Source organism: Mustelus asterias, chromosome 24, assembly GCF_964213995.1.
Source record: "Mustelus asterias chromosome 24, sMusAst1.hap1.1, whole genome shotgun sequence".
Taxonomy (NCBI): domain Eukaryota; kingdom Metazoa; phylum Chordata; class Chondrichthyes; order Carcharhiniformes; family Triakidae; genus Mustelus; species Mustelus asterias.
Genome location: NC_135824.1, coordinates 6,868,068 through 6,879,147, shown reverse-complemented (window position 1 = coordinate 6,879,147; position 11,080 = coordinate 6,868,068).

The following is an 11,080-nucleotide window of genomic DNA, read 5'->3' as shown; positions in this document are numbered from 1 at the left end:
GTAAACCATTTAGGACTGAGATGAGGAAAAACTTCTTCACCCAGAGACTGGTTTGCCTGTGGAATTCTCTACCACAGAAAGCGGTTGAGACCAAAACATTGAATGCTTTCAAGAAGGAGTTAGATATAGCACTTAGGGCAAAGGTGGGGGGGGGGGGGGGCGGCGGGGGGGGGGGAGGTCAAAGGATTTGGTGGGAAAGCAGGAACAGGTTACTGAGTTTAATGATCAGCCATTATCATAATGAATGGTGGAGCAGGCTTGAAGGGCCAAATCGCCTCCTCTTCCTCCTATTTTCTATTGACGGCATGGTGGCGCAGTGGTTAGCACTGCTGCCTCACAGTGCCAGGGTTCGATTCCCGGCTTGGGTCACTGTCTGTGCGGAGTCTGCACGTTCTCCCCGTGTCTGCGTGGGTTTCCTCTGGGTGCTCCAGTTTTCTCCCACAGTCTGAAAGCCATGCTGGTTAGGTGCATTGGCCATGCTAAATTCTCCCTCTCACCCAAAAAGGCACCGGAGTGTAGCAACTAGGGGATTTTCACAGTAACTTCATTGCAGTTTTAATGTAAGCCTACTTGTGACACTAATAAATAAACTTTAAATTCTATATTTCTATGAAAAGCCACTCAGTTCAATGGCAATTAGGGTTGGACAACAAATACTTTCCCAGCCAAAAATGCTCACATCCCATAGAGTCATAGAGGTTTACAGCATGGAAACAGGGCCTTCGGCCCAACTTGTCCATGCCGCCCTTTCTTTTTTAAAACCCCTAAGCTAATCCCATATCCCTCTATACCCATCGTACCCATGTAACTGTCTAAATGCTTTTTAAAAGACAAAATTGTACCCGCCTCTACTACTACCTCTGGCAGCTTGTTCCAGACACCACCCTCTGGACACTTTTGTATCTCTCCCTTCTCACCTTAAACCTATGCCCTCTAGTTTTAGACTCCCCTACCTTTGGGAAAAGATATTGACTATCTAGCTGATCTGTGCCCCTCATTATTTTATAGACCTCTATAAGATCACCCCTCAGCCTCCTACGCTCCAGAATGATGTTGTCTACATGGACTTTATAAAAGTCATGAATGAACTATAAAAAATCCTCATGGTGTAGTCACATGACTTCAGAAAGCCAATTACATTTCAAAACCCAAACAGCTCTTAGGGAAAGAGGAGAGTCAGAAACAGCTGATTTCATGATGGATGGTGCACAACATGTCACTCTTGGGTTATAGGTTGATGAGGCAATGATTTGCTTCTACAATCTGACTGTAGGAGTCCACAATAATACACACAGACAGAAAACTAGATAGTTAGTTAGTTGCAAATAAATCAGGCAAATCTCTATGGAAGAAAGTCTCTGGTTTTCAAACGAGCAGCTTTCAATGCATGGAGCCTGCTATAGAAATGACCTTGTCAATCAATGTGGCATTTATGTGTCCATAGACCTGCCAATCTCAACCAACTGAAACTGTTGCTACTTTCCAGAATTGTTTAATTTTTTTTTAAGGAGTGATTGTACAGGTGGGAAAAGGTACAGGACAATTATCAGGATAAAATATAGGGAAAATTGCAGAGTGCGCCAGTAAATTATTACAGAGGTCTGGGAACACTGCACAGATATGCCTGAGTGATGATTTCATTTAAAGTACGAGCCTAATGGGATCCGGTCATAGTTGACAGGTGAATTTCAATGTAAGTAATACTGTGGAGACTGAGTTGTCATCTCAATTACATCAGACAGGTGGTGAGCAGGTTAGTTTCCAGACACTTACGTTATGTTGTTGTTTGAAACAGACACCAGGCAGCCACGATGAGCAGCTTTACTTTTTCCAATAGTTAACTGTTTAAAAGTGCAGCGTTGTTTTGTTAAACTGTCTTGCAGGTTGGTTTACATGTCACACAATGACATAGACTCAGGGTGATGTCATTATGGCCACTGATTACGGAGGTGATGCAGACTCTCCCATCACAACATTACCAGTAAAGTTCCCATTTAAGGCACTGGGAAAATATGGCGGTTTCAGAATTAATGGACTGCAAATAACCTATCAACTTTCAGTGCACGAGGGGTATAAAGTAGCTTGCAATTAAGATTAGGCGACTTGACTCAATCTGCAGGCTTGTTCTTTGATCAGGCTTATCCATCCTGAATTACAACTTGCTATATGATGGTGCCTCCATTATTCTTTAATTCCCCAGGCTCCTAGAATTAGACCCTTTCTTTATATTAGTCTGTCTTCTAACAGTTCATAAATCTGTTCCACGTAGCAATCTTTATAATGGATTGTCTGAAAAGTATTAGAAAACTTGTGATTATGGGAATAATTTATGATTCATTGTAGGTATTAATTATAATTCTTCAGGTACTACTTTTACAGCTCCCACTTAATGCCTTCCTGACTGAAAGCTAAATTAAAGGACAATATAGATGTGTCATAATTTTTAAATTATAGAAAAATATGGTATTTAGCACAGAACATTTGCTTTCCTAATGGCAATTCTAATAAAAATATTAACCCCTCAGTTATTTCAGTACGGTGGAAGGACTAAACCTATACAAGTTACTAACGCAGCTTACTGGAACCGTTCCTGCTCGGATGAAAGGTCATCTCAGCCTGTACTGTTAACTTTGTTTCCTTCCACGGATGCTATCTGGCCAGCTTCTTATTTCCAGCATTTTTTATTTTTATCGCAGCTCACTAGAAACGGTAGTTATAATCTCTTCTGTTATTTTCCTTTTCTTCTTATCTGACTTTTGTCATCAGTTCTCTACTTTTATCTCTGCTCTCATTAAGGCAGTGACTCATTACTTTGGTTTATGATACGGTAAGCTATGATATGGTATCTGGGGGTTGGTTTAGCTCAGTTGGCTGGACAGCTAGTTAGTGATGCAGAGTGATGCTAACAGCATGGGTTCAATGAAGGCCCACCTTCTCAACCTTGCCCCCCGCCTGAAGTGTGGTGATCCTCAGGTTAAATCACCACCAGTCCACTCTCTCCCTCAAAGGGAGAGCAACCTATGGTCATCTGGGACTATGGCGACTTTACTTTTTATATGATTGCCAGCTATTTCGTCCAAGTGGCCTTTTCCCATCTCCCTTCTCTCCTCTATGGTAAGTTTCATGATCACAAAATTGCAAAGTGGAAAAGGTGTTGCAATGGTGTAATAATGACTGAATATCTCTGAGGGTGGGCCTGCCTGCAACCTGACTCATGGGATGGCAGCTTTGCCTGCTTGTAAATTTAAAGGGTCCTAGTAGGTAAGTACGGGGCCACAGTGCGAACAACTCATCATAATTCAGCACTAATAGACGGTTACCCACAACCCCCAATCCTACCATGTGTGACCATTTTCCAGACCAGTCAACAGTGGCTGAATGATATCTGTGATAAATGGACAAATCCCACCATGGTGAGATTGGGAATAAGGCATGGGAAGATTTATTTTGTATTGAACTCCAACATGTCTGGGAATACCTACTGCTGACAACGGGTGGCTAAAGTGGGAACATATTCCATTTTTTAACACTAGTTTCTTCATTTTGAGCACAAATATCACAAAATATTACACCATTGCAACACCTTTTTAAAATCCAAACCTTGTGTCAATCTTCTTGAAACTACTGTTACCTGCTTCTTACAAAGTCTGATTTTCCTCTGACAGAATTGCCACCATTTGATTTGAAAGTACCAAGCTACAGGATATGAGCAGAAGAAAACATGTGCTTTCGATACCTTAGTCGGTATTGCATGAACTACAGTGGAATGTAGACAAAGAGAGAAGGTCAGTCGGTCCATTGGTACAGTCCTGCTGTCACAGCACATACAATTACACTGTTATAGACTTACCAACTTATTTATTCCCCCAGGGGAGATGGTAAACATGGGAAAATCTAAGGGGAAAAATGAAATTAGTTCCTGACCCCCAAAGGCAATTGAGCATAAACTCCAGGATAATTGTTGTATTAGGACAAAGAAATTGAATAATAGTTCTCAAAACAAGGTCAGAACTACAGGGATCTTTGTTAATGACTGAAATGAGTTATTATCATGAAAAGTGATTATAGAATCATTTACCTATATAATTAAGAGTCTTGTATCTAGTGCATTTGTGTCAATTATGAGAAAGTGCCCATCACATTTCATTGTGTCATGCTTCCTAAATGCCATACTTGCAAAGTGTCACACACTTAAAAACCCTGATTGGTTCATGTTTCAAACACCAGCCAATCATTTTCAGTGGAATAACGCTGTCAGCCTCAAATACAATGAAACGGGAAGAATGCTACACAAACAGTTAACAAATATGCGAAGGAATCAGTCATGAAAAGATCAGCAATCTCACCACGGTGGGCGGCACGGTGACACAGTAGTTAGCACCGCTGCTTCACAGCGCCAGGGACCCGGGTTCAATTCCGGCCTCGGGTCACTCTCTGTGTGGAGTTTGCACATTCTCCCTGTGTCTGCGTGGGTTTCCCCCGGGTGCTGAGGTTTCCTCCCACAGTCCAAAGATGAGCGGGTTAGGTGGATTGGCCATGCTAAATTGATCCTAGTGTCAGGGGGATTAGCAGGGTAAAGGTGTGGGGTTACAGGAATAGGGCCTGGGTGGGATTGTGGTTGGTGCAGACTCGATGGGGCAAATGGCCTTCTCCTGCACTGTAGGGATCCTGTGAACAATGAGGGCTATTCATGAATAGCCAGGACGCAAGAGATGGACATGTGATAATTATACACAAATTTTTCTGACTGTTCTTTCACGCCACTAAAATATAGTTCAACATCAGAAACAGTTGCAAAATTAAGTAATTTGGAACAAAATGATTAAAGATGTATCAGTTCAGTGCTTGGAAGTTTACAGTTAAGTTTTCCATAAGGTTTAGCCCGTTTTCTGAAGCGCAAAGCTTGGGTTCTGCACTGTTTCTGAGGTGTGTAGATAAACTGAACAGTGTAACTCCCAGAACCCAATGAAAAGCTAACATTTATTACTCGGGCAAAGAAGGTTGCCAGCTTAATTAACAAAAATTCACGCCAGACCATCCCAACAATCAGTCTAGCTGGCTGTCGTGAGAGGGTACAAAACGTGTAACTTTACTTTGAGGTTTAAAACAAATGGGAAGTAAAAACCGGCATGCCTTCTTATTTGACATTAACATATACAATCTAAGACCGATGGTCTCTAATAAATCCAAAAGGTTTGGGTGGCATGGTGGCACAGTGGTTAGCATTGCTGCCTCACAGCGCCAGGGACCCGGGTTCAATTCCCAGCTTGGGTCACTGTCTGTGTGGAGTTTGCACGTTCTCCCCGTGTCTGCGTGGGTTTCCTCTGGGTGCTCCGGTTTCCTTCCACAGTCCAAAGATGTGTGGGTTAGGTGGATTGGCCATGCTAAATTGCTCCTTAGTGTCAGGGGGACTTAGCTAGGGTAAATGCATGGAGTTATGGGGATAGGGCCTGGGTGGGATTGTGGTCAGTGCAGACTCGATGGGCCGAATAGTCTCCTTCTGCACTGTAGGATTCTATGAGAACATCAATGAATTTGGGGGAAACTGGGGGAAAAGAAAGCATGCCAGTTTTTACTTTGGGGGAAACTGAGTAGAGAAACGGAGCTACAGGGACAAGATAATTTGAAGGGCATATGAAGAGAGAAAAGTAAGTCAGAAGAAAGAAGTGAAGGCAAACAAATGACAAAGAGAGAGAGAGAGAAACAGAGTGCAAGATCAGTTGATTCTGATGCATTTTCCACCCAGTGACTACAACTGGGTGAAATAGCCTTTTTACAGAGTGTTTTAAAAAATTGACCATGAGTTATATGAATAAATTATATATCTGTCTTGCCTCATGAGTCAAACTTAAAAAGTGTCATAATTATAAAATGAGAGCCAGTTATTTCATCTGACTTGATGCTATACATTGACAAAACCCTATCCAATATGCAAATGTCTTTCATCAACACCAACTGGCCTCGACAATGTTTACACAAATGAGACTATAGCCTTAAGGAGACAAACTAGCTCAAATTAACTCTATCGTAGGAACTGAATGACACACTGGACACAGCATGATATACCAGACCCGTCAATATAAAGCCTCGTGCCATCTATGGTGGCACAGTGGTTAGCACTGCTGCCTCACCGCTCTGGGACCCAGATTCAGTTCCAGCTTCGGGCAACTGTCTGTGTAGAGTTTGCACATTCTCTTCATGTCTGTGTGGGTTTCCTCTGCTTGCTGCGGTTTCCTCCCACACTCCAAAGATGTGCAGGTTAGGTTGATTGGCCCTACAACATTGCCCCTTAATGTCAAGGGGTCGAGAAGGTAAATGCGTGGGGTTACGGGGATAGTGACTGGGTGGGATTGGTGCAGGCTCGATGGGTTGAATGGCCTCCTCCTGCACTATCTGGATTCTATGATTCTATGAACCTACAAGCATTAATGAGACAACCACCGCTGTTAAATAATACAATGTAGAACACCTGTCCTCCAGTTCATCACAACATTGAGATACATAGAAAAAAAGAAACAATGCTTTGCCAAGTATTTTGGTCACATATCAGCCTTGTGATACTCTGCTGCACCAATTTTCCTTTCTCTGGCAAGACTACTCTATAATTGATACCAGTGTTTAACAGGGTCCCAAACTGAATCATCTTACAATCCACACCCCGTCACTGCACCCCAACTTCCCCATGAGAAAACTCTACCAATTCCCTTGACCCATCCGCACCCACGGCTGACTGATTACAAACTCACTATGTCAAGGATTGAATTGATGTCCTCCGATTCCCTGACACTGTAACACCTTTCATCATTCTGCAAGAGATCACAACACATTGAGGGGTCAGTGAGGCTGGCTGCAGTAATGTGTCTATCTCTCTCTTTGCTTTGAAATCTGCACAAGAATAAGAAATTAAACATGTGTCCATTACATTTGAATAAAGGTATCAATCAGAAATATGTTTTAAAGGCGTCGAGGCAGCCTGAGAAATCACCAGCCAACCAGCTGAAGGAAATGATCAAACTGCCTTGTTTGCAGGATCAAGTAAAGCAAGTTGCTTTTATATAGCACCTTTAACATAGTAAAACATTCCAAGGTGCTTCATAAGAGCTTCGTCAAACAAAGGGTGGGATTTTCTCCTCTTTTCCACAGGTGGGAGCGGAAACTGAGTTGAAATGGAAAAATATCAGTTTCCCGCCATCATAAAAACAATCCAGTTGGTCCCTCCCTGTGTGATCATAGAAACCCCTCTCACCTTCTCCAGTCTTCAATGGTGGGTCGTACTGCACACCCCGGCATATCAGGAATGTCATTTACATCTCATTATGAGGATGCTCGCTTGAACCATTCCCCGTGCTGGATCACCAGGTCACATCAGCATGCAATAGGCCGGCGAGATTCACAACGGTATTTAAGCAACATGCACCTGGCAACCTTGCATTGTGCTCATGACTTTGAGGCTCGTTTGCCCATGGTGCATTGCACGGCACTCACGGTTATTAGCGCCAGGCCTCAGATGCAGCACCACATCACATTCAGGGGACATCACAGGCCAGGTCTCTGCCTACCAGATCAACAGTAAGGCAGCGGTGGCTTTTTTATGGGCTGAAAAGTGGGAAAGGGGGGGCAACTGGCCTGAGGCAGGGAAAATGACTGCAGAGCTAGGGCTATTCTGGGGGATTGGAGTGGGAAAGGTTGAACTTAGACACACGTCTGGGGAGAGGGTGCAGTGGGGGAGTCGTGGTTGGCATCCTCAGCACCAGGATGGGGAGAGAATATGTTAGGGAATGACATAAGCTACTTGGGGTCAGAATGGGAGATGCACTGAGTGAAGAAGTTTTTTTATTCATTTGTGGGACCTGAGCATCGCTGGCTGGCCAGCATTTATTGCCCATCCCTTGTTGCCTTTGTCTAGAGGGCAGTTGAAAGCTCAACCACATTGCTGTGGCTCTGGAGTCACATGAAGGCCAGACCAGGTAAGGACGGCAGATTTCCTTCCCCAAAGGACATTAGTGAACCAGATGGGTTTTTCCGACAATCGACAATGTTTTCATGGTCATCAGTAGATTCTTAATTCCAGATATTTTTGATTGAATTCAAATTCCACCATCTGCTGTGGCAGGATTCGAAACCGGGTCCCCAGAACATTAGCTGAGTTTCTAGATTAATAGTATAGTGGTGTTAATAGATAATACCACTAAGCCATCACCTCCCTTCAGTTTATGTTGTTGAGCTTGCAGTCCCAGTCAGGGAGGGAGCGGACATGTCAGTCCGGTCTCAGTTGTGCATGGCACAGAGCGTTGCCGTCCCATCTTGTGTCTCAGTCCATGGGGTTTCTGGCATTATAATGGGCTCCAGATGGCACACTCAGTCAGGGAAGGCACCTGTTGCCTACAGGTAGGGCGAAAGGCATTGTAGGGGGTGGGGTGAGTAGTCTATGTTTACATGTGCAATTGGCCTTAAAATGTTCAGGGGCTAACAAATGGATATGGACCACAAAGATGTTGAGGTCAAGGAATACAGGGAGTGGATTGAGAAGTCTGTATGTGAGGAAAACCTAAACATTCAGCTCTTCTGGGAAGATGAGAGGGGTTTCCATGATCACACAGGGAAGGACCCAGCTGGCCTGGCTGGGAGAGTGCAGCATCACCATCTTCCAAATTCTGAAATTAAAATGAGGAGGAGCTTTGCTGGTGAGGACTCTGTGGACAGATTAGGAATGGCTTCCGCCCACTTAATGTACAGGTGGTCTGCGACCATAACAAACATCATGCAGGTTTGTGTCTGATACCCACGAAGTGCCCAGAACTCATACATCCTGAGTAGATCGCAGATCCCAGACATTTTTGAGGGAGCACTCAGGATCCAGGTTTGACTCTGCGGTGACAAGGTGTACCCAGTGCTGATAACACCTATGTGGCTGCCACTGGATGGAGCCAATAGAAAATACATTACCCGAGTATTGATGGAGCACACTATGCATCTTAACGATGTGATTCTGATGCCTGGACAGATCCAGTAGAACACTCCAGTACAGCACCCACTCCCCCCGAGAGTCTCAAAAATCACTGTGGCTTGCTGCATGCTGCAGAACTTAGTGCTGCAAAGTGGGGAGGACTTGCCAGATGACAAGATGGAGGAGCTACACATCTCCCCTGATGAAGAGGACCTCAAAAGGAATAAGGTTGATGAGTTGGAGGAAGCTGAGGCTGCAGGGGAAGAGGCCAGAGCACGGATCAGATGAGGCAGACCTGCAAGTGAAGCCCTGATAGCCGCCAGATTCAGCCTGGAGGATAATGAGTTGCAATGCGTTCCCTCTTGGTCAAGTGCCCTCCATCAGGGGCCGGCATGGGCACCAGCATTGCTATTCCTCTCTTTTCACTCATGCACCTCAATATGAGCTTAACTAGTTACACATCAGACTCACATTCTCCTGAACCTTTGAAGGAGGATGACGCCTCGGGAGCATGTGACCTCACTGAGATAAGGAGCTAAGTGGAGGAGGACATCCCGACATCAGGAGCGGGATTTTATGGCCTCACTTGTCCCGAAACCGTAAAATCCCACCCAAGGTCAACGGATCTTCCTATGCTCCGCCCCTCACCAGCTGCAATTCCTGTGGTGGGCGGGCCGGTAGGATTCCAGCCCAGATGGCAGAAGAGTGCTACCTCTTTAAGCATCTCTCCAGAATCTCATTTGTAATGGCAACCTACAAGAGGCAGGAGCTGTTGCACAATCTTCAGTTGTCTTGAAGCTGTAATTCTTCAATCTGACAAGGTTCCTCAAGGAGGTCCATCTCAAGCCGTGGAATAACACACTGTGTGTAACATCGATGTGAATTCACACTTGGGACAAGGCAGGCAATGACGTTCCACTGTTGTGAATCCATTTAGAGATAACTCAATCGTCTGTGGTGCATTCTTCTAAATCACACCAACATCTTGCATCCTCAGTGAGGTGGCAAGGTGCTCTCACTTATTGGTGAGCACAGTGCATGTACACTGGGAGAGTGGGAATGGTGGTTGACGAACAGGAATGCACGTGAGTTCAGAGTATGTGCTCGTAGCATTAAAATCCTGCCAAATGACGGAGTACATGGGGTTGCTGGATTTAAGACCCTAGACCCTACGTTGACACATCTATTGCTCTATGCTACACCTTCATATTTGCATACAAGATGGGAGAACACCTGTGGCTCAATCTTGTACAGTCAATAATGACCATGATGTGGAGATACCGGCGTTGGACTGGGGTTGGGCACAGTAAGAAGTCTCACAACACCAAGTTAAATTCCAACGGTTTATTTGGTATCTCAAGCTTTCGGAGTGCTGCTCCTTCATCAGGTGAGTGGATACCCTCACCTGATGAAGGAGCAGCGCTCCGAAAGTTTGTGATACCAAATAAACCTGTTGGACTTTAACCAGGTGTTGTGAGACTTCTTAATGATGACCATGACATGAGAGTGTAAAACATGTGATGGTTGTCCCTTCCAGAACACAGTTAAAATTAAGAACCAGGCATCATTGATCTTGGGAATGAGCTAAGAATGGGCACATACTGTGGTGAAATGGAAGTAGACTACATAGACGAGAGGCCCATGATAGCGATATCTGTGAGAAGCGGGGTGAGGGACCATGATGTGACACCAGATCGACTCTTACACAGTTCATCATAAAAAGGAGGCATACACAAAAGAGGTGTGAAATGGTTATGATTGTATTTACAGTTTTGAAGCTTAATAATGTGAATTGAACAACTCTGCCTCTGTTGTGCTCCTAATATTTTTGACGTCTCCTAAGCCTACTGCTACAACTTGGTGCATCCCCAACATCCACAGCGGAGGTGGAGGTATCCTGCTGACTGCCACGCCTGTTGTCTGTGATGACTTTGGCGGCTGTCCTCTGGAGGGCTGGGACTTGGAGGACCCTGGCTTGCTTTGGGTGTTCTGCTGTACCCTCTGGTGTATCCTCCTTAGCTTGTGAAGCTGGAGATGGTTGGGTCACAGGAAGAGGGGATTGAGATCATCTGGCTACTAACTGAGTCATCTGGGTGGATGACCCCAAGTTGTCCAAGTTGCTGGTCCTTCTCC